The sequence below is a fragment of the Misgurnus anguillicaudatus genome, chromosome 23 (genome assembly GCF_027580225.2).
Source record: "Misgurnus anguillicaudatus chromosome 23, ASM2758022v2, whole genome shotgun sequence".
NCBI lineage: Eukaryota > Metazoa > Chordata > Actinopteri > Cypriniformes > Cobitidae > Misgurnus > Misgurnus anguillicaudatus.
In genome coordinates, this window is record NC_073359.2 from 26,370,595 (window position 1) to 26,390,063 (window position 19,469).

Genomic DNA, 19,469 nt, shown 5'->3' on the forward strand with positions numbered 1-19,469 from the left:
ATTCAACAAAAAGAAAGCTCTTGATAAATTAAGTCCAAAGTAAGATTTTCACTTTTCAAAGTTTTGCTAAGGTACAAAGTCAGAAGTTGTTCCCTGATCCCTGTTTTACTAAAATAACTCCAAATGTTTTTGTCTAAAAGATGATGAACATATGTATCTCAGATTGCTTGAGGGTGAGTAAATCATGGGGTAATTTTATTATTTGGCTGGAGTATCGCTTTAAGGGCATTCCCCAGACTGTGATGCCATAGGGGATTTTTTTATTTGGCAACTTGGCTATAAAAGGATAAAGTTTGACAGAAACTGGGGTTAGCTGACCAGTTTCTCCTGTGTTTGCTGAAGACTGGATGTGTTTGCTATTATTTTCGCATTCATAATAGCCTCGAAGCGAAAGTAAAAGCAGTCAGTACTCTCAAGGTTTAACTTGGCCAAACTTGTAAGAGTCACAAAGAAAAAAAAAACAGCAACAACACAAGAAAAACAAATTTAGAAATATTAGCACATAGCCTAATCCGTTATACGCCCAGTAATTTCCCTCCCGGTATGATGGCATAGAGTCAACAACACTTTCAAAAGTATATTACGCAATCTCGAAAGTTCCTTAAAGGCGCTCTAAGCGAAACTGTGCGACATCACTTTTTGTTGATGTTTGAACTGTTTTCAAACAAACAGAGCGTAGCTAACTCCTCCCCCTCTCTTCTGTGCTTTCATGAACGCGCCCAACCCCCACCCCCAAATCCTTCTTGTCGTTTATTGGCTGGAACACTTTGTTATGTTTCGTGGTGTTAGGTTTGGCCACTTTGTTTTTATTGCAGTTTGTGAAGCCTGGGCTGTCTACAGAGATTGCATTTTTTTTACAGTTTGATCAGCGGACAGGCAGCAAGCAGATAGTGAGGAGATGTTTGCTGTATGTAACAAAAAAAATTTATGGTCTAAAACGTGTGAATTCGCTTAGAGAACCTTTAAGGGAAAATACTTGTTCAGAACATTTCAGTTGAATATGCAAATAAACACTTCAACTTGCTTGTGTTTTACATAAATGTATTTAACCGGTAGAACAAGATGAGTTAAAGACAAAAACTTTTCAAATAGTTGATACAGTTTGCATGTTGGTTGTGAACGCTTAGTATTCACAGTGAATTTAGGTTATAAAAACAAACAAAAATCTTATTGCATCTAACAATCATCAGCCATCTGTTCTATTAATTTATGTCTTTGGCATTTAAGGCATTGTTTTAATCAGGAGTGGTTTAAAAGAGCATTATGTTCATTATGAATGTAAATGCCACATGTAAGATAATCACAGGTAAAATAAGCTTGCTTTCTCTGTCAGTAGCACATTTCAGGTGTAGTAAGAGTATAGAGGTCACATGATAGGTTTGTGTAAGTACCATGTCAGAAAATAAATAAGATGATAATCTGTTTTTTTAATAGAATAAAAGTCATTGGTGTTTAATAGTTGTTTATTTCGCCTGAAAACACTGCATTACATTTTTCATCAAGCCTCTTCTTTGAAACTGTCATCAATAAATTAATTATAATGATAAATTATGCAATAGGATATAGAGTTAATATGAAACAATATCACACAAAAAATAGTGTATATAATTGAATCAAATTTATAGACATTCAAAAAAAAAAAAAATATTGTAAAAAATAGACACATCTGTCGCTCTGAGATTTGTGGTGATGAAGTCTTTTAATTGCCTTCAGTCCATCCTCCAGCACCTGGAGGACCCAAGAACTATCGCCAGGATCCTGTTTAAGGATTTCAGATCTGCTTCTAATACAGTCATCTTAACTCTGCTATAGGCCTTTTTCTGGCCTTATCATCAATACCCAGCCCAGCTAGAAATAAAAAGTTCTAAGAACGTTCCCTGAAAGTTCCCAATGTTCCCAAAAACATTATGCCAACGTTAAAAGCGGCCAGTTTTTTTTAAGTTCTAGGAACGTTTCTGTTGTCTGAACGTTAGAGTAATGTTACATTTTACCATTTATAAACGTTATGACAATGTCATGTTTTAATGTTCAAACAATGTTTAAAACAACAGCTGTTTATTATATTGACTTGTTTGATTGTTATGTAAATGATGGAGAAATATTTCATTTTATTATTTTATAAAGCATTGTTTCTGAGTGTTCAGTAAATATATTGCTGTGGAGGGCTCAATTCACTTACTGGGTTTGGATGTTGATGTTTGTTTCATTTTGAGTCGCCCTTATTGTGATTCGTGTTTGTTTTAGTTGGTCTCTTGACACTTGACTTTTTGCCTGCTGGTTTTTTCCTGGTTGTGTTGATTTTGTGGTAATGCACCACATTTGTTAAGAAAAGTTGTTAGTGTATTTCTGTGGTTGTTGGTACATAATGGTGGGGATCATCACCTAGTTCATTTGCTGATCAAAAGTTTATTTTCTGCCAATAATGTATATTAGATCCAACTCTTTCACAGCAGTTTGTCATTAAGGAGTTTTAGAAACTTTGGACAAAAAATATCCGCTGTATAATTGGTATGCCCAAACATCAAGAATCAGACTATGAATCTCAACCATGGTGGCAATTAAAATTGTTTAAAAAATCCTTATTTATCCATGCTGCAGTGCATGCTGGGAGTCCTGAATGAGGTTTGTAATTTGTTAATACCCAGCATGCATTGCAGCATGAAGTTTTTCATTTAATTGTCACCATGATTGAGATTCATAGTCTGATTCTTGATGTTTGTGCATCCCAATTCTACATCGGATATTTTTATCCAAAGTTTCTAAAACTCCTTAATGACAAAATGCTGTGAAAGTGCTGGCCCTCATTTACATTTTTGACAGAAAATAAAGTTTTGATTAGTAAATGAATTAGGTGATGATCTCTACCATGACAATAACCGCAGAATAACACTATTAACTTGGCATGTTCATAACAAATGTGGTGCATCAACACAAAGTCAACACAACCAGGAAAAAACCAGAAAGCAAAAAGCCAAGTGTCAAGAGACCAACCAAAACAAACACCAATCACAACAAGGGCGACTCAAAATGAAACAAACATCAACATCCAAATCCAACAAGTGAATTGTGTTCTCTACAGCAACACATCCACTGCATACAGAAACAATGCTTTATAAAATAACAAAATGCAATGTTTCTCCATCATTCACACAACAACAAAACAAGTCAATATAATAAACAGCTGCTGCTCCAAACATTGTGTGAACATTAAAACATGACATTGTCATAACGTTTAAAAATGGTAAAATGTAACATTACTCTAACGTTCAGACAACAGAAACGTTCCTAGAACTTAAAAAAAACTAGCCGCTTTTAACGTTGGCAGAATGTTTTTGGGAACATTCGGGGGCTTTCAGGGAGCGTTCTTGGAGCTTTTTATTTCTAGCTGGGAGGACACGCAAGGGTTTCTTACCTGACCCCAGTGACATCACAGAAAAACCCCACATTGTTGTTTCATGCCTTACAGCAAGGGTGTTTTCACACTTTGTCCTTTGAAGGGGTCTGAGCACAGTTTGCTGTGTTTCTACCCCAAATGTAAACACGCCAAACGATCTCATGTCCCTTTAAAGTGAACCAAACCTAGATTCTCCTGGGATGTGGACCGAGTAAGGTTCACTTTTGGGTTGTGATTGGTCCACTTAAAAATATTCCATTTCTTCTTTGGCATTTCCACTTGGAATGGTAAGAACAAAGATGGGCTAAGTTGAGGCTCATACTTTGGCCGGAGTGAGTTACTGTTGACCCCGAAGATCGATCAGGTCCTGTTGCACTACTACTGTGGGTTACACGCATTGGTCCTGCCGTGGATACTATTAGCAGTCTGCATGTGTACAATGCGGACGACGATGCAGAAGTATTTATGAAAACCAACGCATACCGCCATAGCACACACAAACAAGAAAAGGAGAAGCAAGAGCTTGTTGTGTATGATTTGATGAAGACCAGGAGTGATGGAGGTAAATAGACAGTTTAAGTTTAATATTTGAAAAATTTAAAGGGGACATATTATGAGATTTTTTTTAAGATGAAAACTAAGTCTAAAATAGGTCTGAGCAAAAGTGTGCCGTTTTGGGTGTGTTTTTTAAATGCAAATGAGCTGATAAAGTGCAAACACTGATCACAATGATGGTGGTTTGTTGCAATTGAAACTCAATTGTGCTGTGAAATATTTTATCTCTCTCTTTCTCTCCATACTAAATGGTTGTGCTTTGGTTGGATAGTGCAGATAAAGGGGGCGGTATTACCTTATTCTGACATCACAATAAGGGCCAAATTACAATGATCTATTTTTCACATGCTTGCAGAAAATGGTTTACCAAAACTAAGTTATTGGGTTGATCTTTTTAATATTTTCTAGGTTGATAGAAGCACTGGGGACACAATTATAGCACTTAAACATGGAAAAAGTCAGATTTTCATAATATGTCCCCTTTAAGAAAAGTGGGCAGATCCCAACGGAGAGTACCAAGTGTGTGGTGAGACCGTAACAAGGTCGTGGTAAGCTTGAACCTGCTTATGTCACGAGTCATTTTTTGGACCCGACATGCAATAGGAAAATTCAACTGCAGTAGCCACCGTTCAACCTGAAGAGGGCAGCACTCAGACGTTTTTAAACCATATATTGTAGTATTGAAAAACTTTATATCCAAATGTCAAAAAATGTACATCAAAATCAATGAACAGCACTAATAAACCATCATTCTTACAGATCACTAACTAAAAAAACTTGGATTAGGGTTTAGTTACTCTTTTTAAGTTATCAACAGACAAAAAAAATGCTGTAATCTGAACCAGACATACATTAACCTTAGCTTCTTCTGTTTGCTATATATGCATTAGTCAGTAATATTTTTTTGAAAAAAGCTAACGTTAGGCAATGGAAAGCATTTTACTTACTTTTCTGGGTGCATCCGTGTCTGTTAAAGTTTGAGGTTGTCCCAGTCTTTTCCTAAATTGTGCGATTATACACACACAACATTTAGCGCTGCTCTTTCCAGCATTAAAAGCAAAATTCGCGTAGGCGAACTTCACGATCCGGGGCACGTCTTTCTGCATTTTACAAATGTGAACATATAGCCCGCGAATCATGCATCATGCATTGCACGAGCGTAAAAGTGAGTGACGTCAGTGAGTGTGTTGTCAAGCAAAGAGAGCGAGAGGTAGCAGTGTCTGTGAAGGGAGATCGCGACCGGTCTTGGGCACGAAACAGGAAAAGTGTAACACCTTATATAATTTTTTATAACATATTTAGTCAAAAACAAAGTGATGAATGCTCAAGTCCGATTGTATATATCCTTGAGTCCGAGTCCAAGTACACTGCAAAATCCCGGGAGTTAAATTAACACTGCTCAGTGTTTGTGTGGGTCCACTCTCCAGAGTGTTGGGGGGGTGGCACCGGAGAGAGTTGAAGGCTGCAGTCTGTGAGTTTGTCCTCTCTGTCGCCATCTCTGTTTGAGAGCTGGAATTGCATTTTACATCTGACTTGTAGAGTTATTTTTTTGTTTTGGGATTGGATGTTGGCTGTTTCGGTTGGGGTCGCCATTGTTGTGATCAGTGGTTGTTTTAATTGGACTCTTGAGTTAGTCTTAACTTTTCAGCTTTTTTGGCTGTTATAATTACATGGGTTTAAAACATGTTTGTTGTGGCCAAAGAGGAGACAATAGTGCATTTCTATGTTTATAATGGTTGTTAGGATATACTTTCAAATATCACTCTCTTTAAAAATGATTTCTTCAGTGATTTCTTACTAGAAGTGTTTATTTCTGTTAATAATATGATGCTGTAGTATGATATACAGCTCTCTCATAACAGTTTTTCATTCTGAACAATTTTAAACACTGACACTTAGAATTAACTGGTGTGTTATGTAGACAATTAAACATCAAGAATCAGAGTATGAATCACAATGATGGTGACAATAGAATGAAAAGCTTCATGCTGCAATGCATGCTGGGTATCAACAAATTACAACTCATCCAGGACTCCCAGAATGCACTGGGGCATGAATAAATAATGAACTTTTTACCATTTTCTTTGTCACCCTTGTTGAGATTCATACTCTGATTCATGATGTCTGTGCATCTACATTGTTCAGTGGTTAATGTTTATGTGCACACTATCAAAATCCTTCAGAATGACAAACTGCTATGAGAGTTCTGGAGCTTAATTTGTAGTATTTCATTATTAACAGAGAAATATGCTTTTGATGAGGGAGGAAATCTATATCAATAAATCTGTTCATTTAAATGTTTATGTTTGCCATTATATATTAACCATCAACATTCAATTACACAATTGCTTTTTCTTTGCTATAACAATGTGTTTTAAACACACTAAGATATAGCAGTTAGAAAAAACTAACAAGTTAATAGTCAAGAGTCAAGTCCAACTAAAACAACCACTGATCACAATAATGGTGACTTTAAATGAAACAGCCAACATCTAAACCTAAGTTAAAGGGGTCATATGATGAAAATGTTAGCATTGCCACTTTGTAGGTGTGAGCAAAAACAGGTCATTGAAATTTGGCTTTCATTATGATGTCATAAGGATATCTTATTAGAATAATACCGCCTCCTTAATCTGAACTCTCCAACCACTGCACTGCCGTTTAGTGCAGAGAGAAAGAGAGAGAAAAGAAGGACCCGACAGCACAATTGAGTTTGAATTACAACAAAACACCATCATTGTGATCAGTGTTTGCATTTTATCCGCTCATTTGCATTTTAAAAAACACACCCAAAACGACACATTTTTGGACTTGACAGCACAATAGAGTTTCAATTACAACAAACCACCATCATTGTGATCAGTGTTTGCACTTCATCCGCTCATTTGCATTTTAAAAAACACACCCAAAACGACACATTTTTGCTCAAACCTACAAAGTCAAGAAGTCCTCGCTGCAGCTTGCAGCGCGATGACGTGGTGGATTAATCCAGTACGTAGTGGATGTTCAAACACGCATGCGCAGTGAATATAAAGCCAAATCCAGTGCTCGGTTGTGTATTTGAACACAAACATTAACACATTTGCCGTCAAATGCCGATAAACGTGCTGTTGTCCTAGATTAGTTAATAAGTTTACGTGGATACCCACGTGCAAAATAAAACCATGTTTTCGCGTGTTCAGTGCAGTTATTTTCACATAATTTATCCATAAAAGCTGATCGTATTGAATGAGTAGGCTAACGTTACCCCTTACGAAAATTAACCATGGTTTTACTACAGTTAAAACAAAAAAAAAAACATGGTACTGTAGTAAAACCATGGTAACCACAAAATAACAATAGTTTTGATAACCATGGTTTTCAAAAACAATAGTTAAACAATGGTTAGTGTAGTAAAACCATGGTTTTGCTGATAATCACACCAAAAACAATGGTTACTACACTTTTACCACAATAAAACCATGGTTAATTTTCGTAAGGGACTGTAAACTCATTTTACATTTTTAGTATTGTGTAATGTATTATCTTAACATGTTGTTTAAAGATGATTGTTTAATACATCTTAACATTACCACAAGATAAGGTATATTAGCAATGATACATGTAACGTTTTAATCAATCATTTATTTGAGTGTTGTATTGGAGTTATTTAAAAAATATTCTTTTATATATATATATCTATTCAAGTTACTGTTAAATGGAAACAAAAATAACTTGTCATTTATTTAAGTTGTTTGTTTATTTAACTTTTACCCCACAGCTTATTCAATTCACTGATGATCAGTGACTGCAAATATTAAAACATTTTAACAATAAACATTAGGCCTAAACATGAACTTAGTGAAAACTCAGCTAGTCATCTTTCTGTGATTTACTGTTTTCTACATTAACTCATTCTACATAATGTAAACAACATTCTGTAAAAAAAAACATTGATATCTTTAATATTGAATCAGAATCAGCTTTATTGCCAAGTATGTTTTTGTCACATACAAGGAATTTGTCTTGGTGACATGTTACGGACATAAATAGAATGACTAAGTTAAATTAAAGACAATAACACACTAGTAATATAAAAACAAAAATAATTTAAATAAGCAGCATGGTACAGTAAGTATATATAAGTATATATATATATATATATATATATATATATATATATATATCTATATATATATATATATATATATATATATATATATATATATATATTCTCCTTTTTTACAATTGTGTGTAGTGATGCCTGTATGGATGTTCAGATGCTGTTGTTGTACAGATAGATAATAGGTGATATTTACAGTAGCATAGTTTAGAATGGTAGTTTCAGATGTACAGTATGTGGTGATTATAAACAATATACAGTTATGACAGGTTTGGAAGTTATGGGTGCTTTAATTGTTTAGGTATATAACCTGAGGAACAAACTGTTGTTTATAGTGTTCAGTGCTTTGTTGCGCTGGCCAAAGGGCAAAAGTTCAAAGAAAAAGTTGGCTGGGTGTGTGGGGTTGACTGAGTAAAATCATGTCAAATGTCAAAATCAATGTGAAAGTAATGAAAATAACACTTTGATGCTCATTATATCATAATTACATTTCAAGACTAATAATGTTTTTTCACATATAACTGACTGCAGTCAGCACAGGTAAAGCTTTTGTCACAGTTTGATCTTAAATAGTTTAAAGTCAGTGCCACGCCACCACTGCTTTACTGATGCAGAATAGATGAACAATTCATCCCTGGGACACCCTTCCTCCATCTCGACCTGGTGGACAGTCTGTAAATAAATCTCTACACCCCGGAGAATGTGTTCCAGTTGACAACACCTATTTTAACAAAGAGAAGTAAATATTAAAAATTAACTTAAATGTATAGTCTAAATCTAGGGATACTTTATATGAATTTAGAATAAAAACACTGTTACTATAAGCACACACACACACACACACACACACACACACACACACACACACACACACACACACACACACACACACACACACACACACACACACACACACACTTACATTTACACGTTTGGCAGATGCTTTTATCCAAAGTGACTTACAGTGACATGTTTTAATTAGTATGTGTGTTACCTGATGATATTTGCTAATAATGTAATGCTCTAATTGAGCTATGGATTTTTTTTTAAATTAAATAACTTACTGTCAAGCCAGACTACAGGAGCCTTTTCTCTGAAAGATGTTTTACTAACAACATAGTGAAAAAGCTGGCATGTCAACAGTCTGATAAAAGCCACATCTCCATCTTCTTTAATGACCAAGGGCATCTTGCCAAATCCAGTCAAATCTACAAAAAAAACAGTCAAATCTCATTAAGTTGAACTTTTCAAATAAAAATGCAAAGGATTGTTAACATACAAGTACTAAGTCTCTTTTATAAAAAAATCCAATCCAGATGTATTAATTTAAGATTAAGTGACACTGGTTACAGTATGTGCACCTATTACTGGGCAACTGTCCTTTAAAAAAACATTCATCTAGAACAATGCAATAGCATTAGTTAGCCTAAAAAAAAGCATTAGTTAGCCTAGCAAAATCAGGTTAGTTTTACATTAGACCTGCAGTATGTCCACGCGTGGCATTATGTTCTGAAGTAACGTTATGATTAAAATGAGAATCGCTGTTAGCATATTAAGTCACCTTTATACCGCTTCGGACACATAACACTAACGTTACACAAGACTATACATGTTGAAACAACAAATCAGTAAATAAAGATTAATTACCTACCTTTATACAATCACTGTTGTTAAATAATCCTTCGTTTTTCGGCAGATTCTTCTTGAAATACCAAAGCACGTGCGATTGTTCATCAACAACAACACAGCACCGCGCATGCGCGTAACATTATATTAACTGCGCATGCGTGTTTGAACATCCACTACGTATTGGATTAATCCACTACGTCATCGCGCTGCAGGCTGCAGCGAGGGGTGTCTCTACAAAGTGGCAATGCTAACATTTTCATCATATGACCCCTTTAAGAAAATGACTCTACAAGTAAGATGTAAAATGCAATTTCAGTTTTCAAACAGAGATGGTGACAGAGAGGATAAAGTCACAGATTGTAGCTTTTAACTCTCTCCGGTGTTACTTTTTTAACACCCTGGAGAGTGGACCTATATAAACACTGAGCAGTGTTAATTTAACTCCCGGGATTTTGCTGTGTACGAGTCATCAATCCGCGAGTCCAAGTCAAGTCACAAGTCCAGAAATGGATTCTCGAGTCGGACTCGAGTCCAAAGAATAGTGACTCGAGTCCGACTCGAGTCCGAGTCCAGGACTCGAGTACTCCATCACTGAATAACATAAAACACATTGCATCATTGACTTTAGACTTTAGAGCAGGTTTTTGTTGGTCAATAGCGTAGTCTATTTTAGTTGCCTCAAAATAGCAACGCGCCAACAATGGGCCTGAACACACCTCGTTTTCAGACCAGAACGCCCATGGGCGCAAAAGGGGGCGCAAATGCATTTGCTATTTAAACAACGCGGCGCTAAACATGAAAATTAGGGTGGAAACTAGCAAAAGACACTTGCGTTGCGCATTGCGCTGCATTGCGCCGGGTGTAAGATAGAGCCCAAATGACTTGTTTATGTTAATTATTATCAATTATTAGCAATATCGCTCGAGTAGAAGTGTGATATAGCTCTATATCATCATGGCTGTGATTAGGCCAGAGGCACACTGTCATGATCCTGTCAGCCCTGTATGTCTTATGTGTTTCATGTGACAGGATCATGGCAGCCCTCACTGTTGTCTTGTTTTGTGTGGAGAGTCACGTGGCCTGTGTTTTGTGTGCCTTGTGCTCTCCTGTCTTAAGTTTTGACCCCGCCCCCTCATTGCCTTGTTAATTATTCATTATAAGTTTACACCCTTCACCTGTGTGTCCTCGTTCCCTAGTTTAGTTCTTCCCTATTTAAAGCCATTGTGTGTGATGTCCTGTGTCGGATCATTGTGTGTGTCACGTTTGGCACTGTCATGGATCCTGTTTTGTTTTGCCATGTCTTGTTGTATGTTATCATTTATATTCTTGCCTTGTTTACCCCCTCGAGGGTGTTTTTGTTATATAATAAAAGTCTTTTTGGTTGAGAGCTGTCTGCACTTGGGTTCTGTCTTCCCCATCCCTGACACACGAGGCCGTAGTTATACAACTGTTATACAACAGTTCGACGGCACACGTTTGAAAAAAGAATACTAGAAAACAACAACGGAGTTATTTTAAAAGCCTCTTTGTTTGGGAACTACTTTCGTCCGCCACGGATTTGAGGGCGGCCAGATTGACAGGTAACACTTTCGGCTGCTTTGAATCTCATAACAACTCAATGGACGGAAAAGCCGTTTCTTTATATTACCGTTTCTTGGTCACAAAGTGTAGTTTTAAGATTAGTTCAGTTGAGAATGTAAATGTATTATATTTAAATCTGCGGTCGATTAGTAAAGATAGTGCCTGTTTGAACGTTTGCTTAGTGAGATTCGGTACGTATGAGAACCAAAGCATGAGCGGACGTCAGTGTTCACTCGCCTCACTGACCACCGCCCTCTCTGGCTACATCTCTGACAGGGATTCCCTGGCTCTCATGTTGGCCTGATGATCAAAAATTAGATCAAATCAGCAGTATTTGGTGTCATGATGAAACTATTACTTGTTTTCTTATTCATATTTAGTGTCTTTTGTGTTGTTATTGTTTTGGCGCGAGGTAAAAGTTAATAAAACTACACTATATGTTACTATTGGTTTTTCCATTTACTCTTAACATCCAAGAGCGCTGATCTTTGACGGAATAATAACTTCCGATTGTGATTCACACACTGATTCACGAGCTAGTGAACTAATGAGACACACGCAGAGTGTTTAAAACAGCGCGTGCCGTCTGTGTGTGTGCGTGGCTGCGTGCGTGCAGTTTTTCCAGTCAGAGATGAGCCACTAATACTAAAATGACCAGCAGATGGCGGAATGATACAAAATCATTGAAGCGGTTACTGTGCCGTTATCAGTAGAATATTCCATGCCTCTTAAACCCCATTCACACAGACCTTAGGTCCCAGAAAATTCCCGTAAAATTGCCAGACAAGCATCTGTCTGAACAAAAACTCGTTCCGTTAATCTTCTGGGATCGTTGCCGGTAAGAGGACCTAGTCAGATACCCGGATAACCCTCTGTGTGAACAAAAAGCCGAAAGAATGCCGTAATGGGCGTGTCGTAGTGAGGATGCGCGCATCATCACAACAAAAGTTATGGTTCAGCTCCTTAAAACGAGAGATAACATGCATATAAACATTCACCACGAGAAATGTTGCAAACTAGATTGACGCAGTAATCAGGGTAGGGTTGCACCAGTCGTTCGTAAGTTCTTACTTAAACTGGGACGTAAAGTCCAAACTAGAGGCTTAGTAACTACTAGCTAGTTTATAACTAACTCTTTACTTAATTCGGTGGCACCATTTGTTCTTAAAGGGGTCATAGCGTGAAAATCAGACTTTTTTCATTTTTAAGTGCTATAATTGGGTCCCCAGTGCTTCTATCAACCTAGAAAATGTAATCAAGATTAACCCAGTAACTTTGTTTGCACTTCATCCGCTCATTTGCATTTTAAACGACACACCCAAAAACGGCTCACTTTTGCTCAGGCCTACAAATTATCAATTTTTACATGCTATAATAAATTAGCTGTGGAGTATTTTGAGCTAAAACTTCACATACACACTCTGGCGACAGCAAAGATTTATTTTACATCTTAAAAATATGTCATAATATGACCCCTTTAAAGGGATAGTTCGGCCAAAAACGATATTAAACCCATGATTTACTCACCCCCAAGCTGTCCAAGTTGCATATGTCCATCGTTTTTCAGACAAACACATTTTCGGATATTTTAGAAAATATTTTAGATCTTTCTGTTGATTAAATGTAATGTTACAGGGTCCAGCAATAGTCCACGACCTTCAAGTCCAAAAAAAGTGCGTCCATCCTTCACAAATTAAATCCAAACGGCTCCAGGATGATAAACAAAGGTCTTCTGAGGGTAATCCGTGCGGTGTTGTAGAAATATCCATATTTAAAATGTTATTAATGTAATTAACTACCTTCCGGTAGCGCCGCCATCTTAGAGTCATCCGCATTCAGGATGAGCGCTTACGCAGCATACAGCGGTTTCTCTGCTGCTGCTCTGTCCCCCGCCCTCCGAATTTGTCATACGTCACTAAGAAAAGTGCGTACACTACGCTAATACTCTCTCCTGAGTCTAAGATGGCGGCGCTACCGGAAGGAAGTTAATTACGTTAATAACATTTTAATTATGGATATTTCTACAACAACACCGCACGGATTACCCTCAGAAGACCTTTGTTTATCATCCTGGAGCCGTTTGGATTTAATTTGTGAAGGATGGACGCACTTTTTTTGGACTTGAAGGTCGTGGACTATTGCTGGACCCCGTAACATTACATTTAATCAACAGAATATTTTTTCTAAAATATCCGAAAATGTGTTTGTCTAAAAAACGATGGACATATGCAACTTGGACAGCTTGGGGGTGAGTAAAAAATGGGTTTAATATCGTTTTTGGCCGAACTATCCCTTTAACTCTTCTTCAGTGTTACTTGTGTATGTAAAAATGTGTTACTTTTTAATAAAATACAAATAAAAATGATACAATCAGACACACTAATATTACATTAAAGGGGACATATTATGAGATTTTTTTTAAGATGAAAACTAAGTCTAAAATAGGTCTGAGCAAAAGTGTGCCGTTTTGGGTGTGTCATTTAAAATGCAAATGAGCGGATGAAGTGCAACCACTGATCACAATGATGGTGGTTTGTTGCAATTGAAACTCAATTGTGCTGTGAAATATTTTATCTCTCTCTTTCTCTCCCTACTAAATGGATGTGCTGTGGTTGGATAGTGCAGATAAAGGGGGCGGTATTACCTTATTCTGACATCACAATAAGGGCCAAATTACAATTACCTATTTTTCACATGCTTGCAGAAAATGGTTTACCAAAACTAAGTTATTGGGTTGATCTTTTTAACATTTTCTAGGTTGATAGAAGCACTGGGGACACAATTATAGCACTTAAACATGGAAAAAGTCAGATTTTCATAATATGTCCCCTTTAAATATTACACAGCAAAATCCCCGGTGTTAAATAAACACTGTGGGTGTATATATAATCCACTCCCAGATGGGTGTGTATAAAGACTGGTGTTAAAATGTAACACTGAAGCAGTGTTAAAGTTAATGAGATAATGAAGTGATGATTAAGACATTAATGGTGAACACCTGCTGGTCATTCTGTGTCAAATTAACTCAATTTTCCTGGATTTTTTTTTGGAGAAAGTAATACTAAAATGATGAAGAAAGACAAAATGCAATAGATGAATACAGCGAAATCCCCATTATTAAATGAACATTGTTGGGTCTATGACTCCAAAAGCTGCAATCTTTCACGTTTACCTCTCTATCATCATCTCTGTTAAAAAAAACTAAAATTACAACTTGCAGTGTTATTTTCTAAACCGGGATGATAAGTTTAACTTCTAAACAGCTGTCAGAACAAAATACAAGCATCCACACACATGATTTAGTAGACAAATCTTCTTTCTGACATGATGTAATCACAGAATGTATCACATTAAATCTTAAGTTTGTGTTTGTTATGGGTTCATTTGAAGTCACCATTATTGTGATTAACGTTTCCTTTAGTTAGACATTCGTCCTTTGACCTTCACTAAACTAATTTTCCTCTTTTAGCAATTGTAACATTGTTTTGTTTAAGACTGCTTGTTCATTGCTTGATGTAGAGGGAAAACTTTTCATAGCATCTGAGGTTGTTTATTTATTCTATTCTTTACCAATCATTAAAACATTTGATCATAAATAAATGATAAAGACAGCAATGCAAATACAAAAATGCTCTATGAAAGACACTGTTCTGTAAGACTGCTGTAATGCTTTATTTTATTTTTATTTTTTTTGCTTAAGAGAGACATCATAACTTCTGATACAAATCTCAACAAGGGTGACAGTAAATGGTAAGAAATTTGCACAAGTTTGTTATGTCACAATGCATGATGATGGGAGTTATGAATGAGTTTTATACAATCCTGGTACCCAGCATGCATTGCGGCATGAAGCTTTGTTGTTGATTGTCACCATGATTGTGTTTTATAGGCTGATTGTTGATGTCTCAGTGTGTCTGATTGAAAGCACAGATTAGATTTCGGTGAAAAATATTACCTTTTAAGGCTATATGGATTCCATGGGGTTGGACCAAATATAAAATTATACACTTATATACAGTGATTATTTTTTTGTATGAGAACATTGAACCACAACACTTATGTTTTCATAATAATTAACATTGTAACAGTTATAGACTTCATTTCTCTCATCTTTCTCTGCTCTAACAGAAGTGTTTAATAAACACACTACCACAATGAGCAGAAGAAAACTAACACTACACTTTAAGACCCAAGTACCCAACTAAAGGAAACACTAATCGGAACAATGGTGACTAACTTAAAGGGGACATATTATGAAAATCTGACTTTTTCCATGTTTAAGTGCTATAATTGTGTCCCCAGTGCTTCTATCAACCTAGAAAATGTTAAAAAGATCAACCCAATAACTTCGTTTTGGTAAACCATTTTCTGCAAGCATGTGAAAAAATAGGTCATTGTAATTTGGCCCTTATTGTGATGTCAGAATAAGGTAATACCGCCCCCTTTATCTGCACTATCCAACCACAGCACAACCATTTAGTATGGAGAGAAAGAGAGAGATAAAATATTTCACAGCACAATTGAGTTTCAATTGCAACAAACCACCATCATTGTGATCAGTGGTTGCACTTCATCCGCTCATTTGCATTTTAAATGACACACCCAAAACGGCACACTTTTGCTCAGACCTATTTTAGACTTAGTTTACATCTTAAAAAAAATCTCATAATATGTCCCCTTTAATTAACCAGATTTACAGCAGTTGTATAGAAGTTAAACTTATCATCCATGTAACTCTGCAAGCAAGTTGTAATTTTAGTTTTCAAACAGAGATGATGATAGTGTTTATTTAACTATGGGGATTTCATCTATTACATTTAAATATTTTGTCTTTCTGCATTATTTTAGTATTACTTTATCCAGAAAAAGAGTCATCAAAATAAACAATTAAAGACAGGGAAAATTCTAAAATTAAGGTTGATTTGACACAGAATGACCAGCAGGTGTTCACCATTAATGTCTTAATCATCACTTCATTATCTCATTAACTTTAACACTGCTTCAGTGTTAAATTTTAACACCAGTCTTTATACACACCCATCTGGGAGTGGATTATATATACACCAACAGTGTTTATTTAACACCGGGGATTTTGCTGTGTACGCCTCAATCAGATAACACAGAAAAACAACAGTAAAAATATCACCAATCATCTTACCATATTTCTTCTGCAAACATTCGTTTCCTGAGTCTCAGCTGTTTTAATAATAATAATAATAATAATACTTATAATAACAATATTAATAAAAACAACAACAAATATATCTGCAAGCAACAATTGTGGGGTCAAGCCAAACAATGGCACAAATGGACAAACCTTACGAAATGATCATGATTTAATGCCACTCCCATGTCTTTTACAATGTTCTGATGCAGAGATATAGGTCTTGCTAAATGACTGCTTGGGTAGTCTCATTGATTGCTAGTGATTGGTTTGGCATACACCAAAACCATGTGAAACAAAGTGAAACAAATCCACCCAAGTCTCCACAATGTTATGATGAAGAGATATTGCTAGACGGTTGCTAGAGTACTCTGTTCGGCTGCTAGGAAGTGAAAAGGCATCTATCAATTAATACAGTGGTTTTCAACTCCAGTCCTCGGCCCCCCCTCCCAGAAAATGTTATATGTCTCCTTATATGAAACACCTGAATCCATTCACCCAGCTAACAGAAAAAAGTTCCCAAAGTTCCCAAAAACGCTCTGCCAACGCAAAAAGTGTCCAGTTTTCTTGACGTTCTAAGAATGTTTTTGTGTTGTCACAACGTTAGAGGAATGTTACATTTTACCATTTTAAACGGTATGACAATGTCATGTTTCAATGCTCACACAATGTTCAAAACAACATGTTAAAACATGTTTATTATATTGACTTGTTTTTATTGTTATGTAAATGATAGAGAAACATTGCACTTCATTACTTTAAAACTGTTAGAAAACATTATTTCTGAATGTTCAGCAAATAAACTGCTGTAGAAACACAATTCACTTATTAGGTTTAGATGGTGATGTTTTGTTTCATTTTAAAGGGGACATATTATGAGATTTTTTTTAAGATGTAAACTAAGTCTAAAATAGGTCTGAGCAAAAGTGTGCCGTTTTGGGTGTGTCATTTAAAATGCAAATGAGCGGATGAAGTGCAACCACTGATCACAATGATGGTGGTTTTATCTGCAATATCCAACCACAGCACTGCCTTAGTGCAGAGAGAAAGAGAGAAAGGAAAAAGTACTTGACAGCACAATTGAGTTTCAATTACAACAAACCACCATCATTGTGATCAGTGTTTGCACTTCATCCGCTCATTTGCATTTTAAACGACACACCCAAAAACGGCTCACTTTTGCTCAGGCCTACAAATTATCAACTTTTACATGCTATAATAAATTAGCTGTGGAGTATTTTGAGCTAAAACTTCACATACACACTCTGGGGCAAAGATTTATTTTACATCTTAAAAATATCTCATAATATGACCCCTTTAATACACCAGATTTGTTATGAACGTGTAAAGTTAATAGTGTAGTTCTGTGGTTGGTACATATTGGTAAAGAACATCACCTGGTTAATTTACTAATCAAAAGTTTATTTTCTGTCAATAATGTTAAAGAGTTTTAGAAACTTTGGACAAAAAATATCCGCTGAAAAATTGGGACGCACAAACATCAAGAATCAGACTATGAATCTCAACCATGGTGACAAATAAAATAAAAATAAAAAAAACATTATTTATCCATGCTGCAGTGCATGCTGGGAGTCCTGAATGGAATTTGTAATTCGTTGAGACCCAGCATGCATTGCAGCATGAAGTTTTTCATTTAATTGTCACCATGATTGAGATTCATACTCTGATTCTTGATGTTTGTGCATCCCAGTTATACAGCGGAATTTTTTGTCCAAAGTTTCTAAAACTCCTTAATGACAAACTGTTGTGAAAGTGCTGGACCTCAAACTTTATTGACATTAAACAAACTTTTGATAAGCAAATTAATAACGTGATAATCTTTACTATTATGTATCAAGAACCACAGAATTACACTACTAACTTTAAATGTTTATAACAAATATGGTGTATTAACACAAAGTTAACACAACCAGGGAAAAAACTAACAAGCAATGAGTCAAGGGTCAAGAGCCCGACTAAAACAAACACTAATCACAATAAGGGTGACTTTAAATTAAACAAAACATCAACATCTAAACCTAATAAGTGAATTGTTTTCTACAGCAATATATTTACTGAACATTCAGAACACATTGTCATAACGTTTAAAAATTGTAAAATGTAACATTCCTCTAACGTTCAGACAACACAAAAACTTTCTTAGAACAACAAGAAAACTGGACACTTTTGGCGTTGGCAGAGCGTTTTTGGGAGCGTTGGGAGCTTTCGGGGAACGTTCTTGGAACTTTTTTCTGTTAGCTGGGTGAGTGAATTCAGGTGTTTCATATAAGGAGACATCTAAAATTTTCTGGGAGGGGGGGCCTGAGGACTGGAGTTGAAAACCACTGTTGTAGAGGATGATAAGTTTAACTTCTAAACAACTGTTGTCAGAAAAAATAAAAGTGCTCAACTATTCCAGAATCCACACGTGTGATTTAGTAGACAAATCTTCTTTCTGATACGATGTAATCACAAGTCAAATGGATATTTATCACAAAAATTATCACAATAAATCTCCAGTTTGTGTTTTAGATTTATTTGAAGTCACCATTATTGTGATTAGTGTTTCCTTTAGTTAGGCATTTGTCCTTCACTAAACTAACTCTCCAATATTAGCAATTGCAACAGTGTTTCAATAAAAGCACTTGCTTGTTGCTTGACGTAGAAAAAAATCCTATCAACCCACCTAAAATTGCTTGTTTTAAAAGTATATGATATGATATGAGGAAGGTGAAGAAAAAAGCATAAAAGTGTTTCTCTATGCAAATGACACAGTTTTGGATAAGGATGCTTTGATTCTATAGTTTGTTTGTTTTTTGGTTCAGAGAGACTTCATGACTTCGGATACAAATCTCAACAATGGTGACAGTAAATGGTAAGAAAGTTGCAGAATTGTGTCATGTTGCAATGCATGATGGGAGTTATGAAAGAGTTTTCTACAATCCTGGTACCCAGCATGCATTGCGGCATGAAGCTTTGTTGTTGATTGTCACCATGGTTGAGTTTTATAGGGTGATTGTTGATGTCATGAAGCTTTGTTGTTG

The 19,469-nt window shown here is 35.9% G+C and overlaps 1 long non-coding RNA gene across 1 annotated transcript; it reads right to left on the reverse strand.

Annotated features, from left to right (window-relative positions):
- Window positions 1-7,889: 7,889 nt before the first annotated feature.
- Window positions 7,890-9,911, reverse strand: LOC129448340 (uncharacterized). The gene is made up of 3 exons (XR_012365964.1): window positions 9,703-9,911; window positions 9,116-9,259; window positions 7,890-8,772 (listed from the first exon to the last, which is right to left on the reverse strand). It is a non-coding gene; the product is annotated as an uncharacterized lncRNA (long non-coding RNA).
- Between the last annotated feature and the right edge of the window lie 9,558 nt (window positions 9,912-19,469).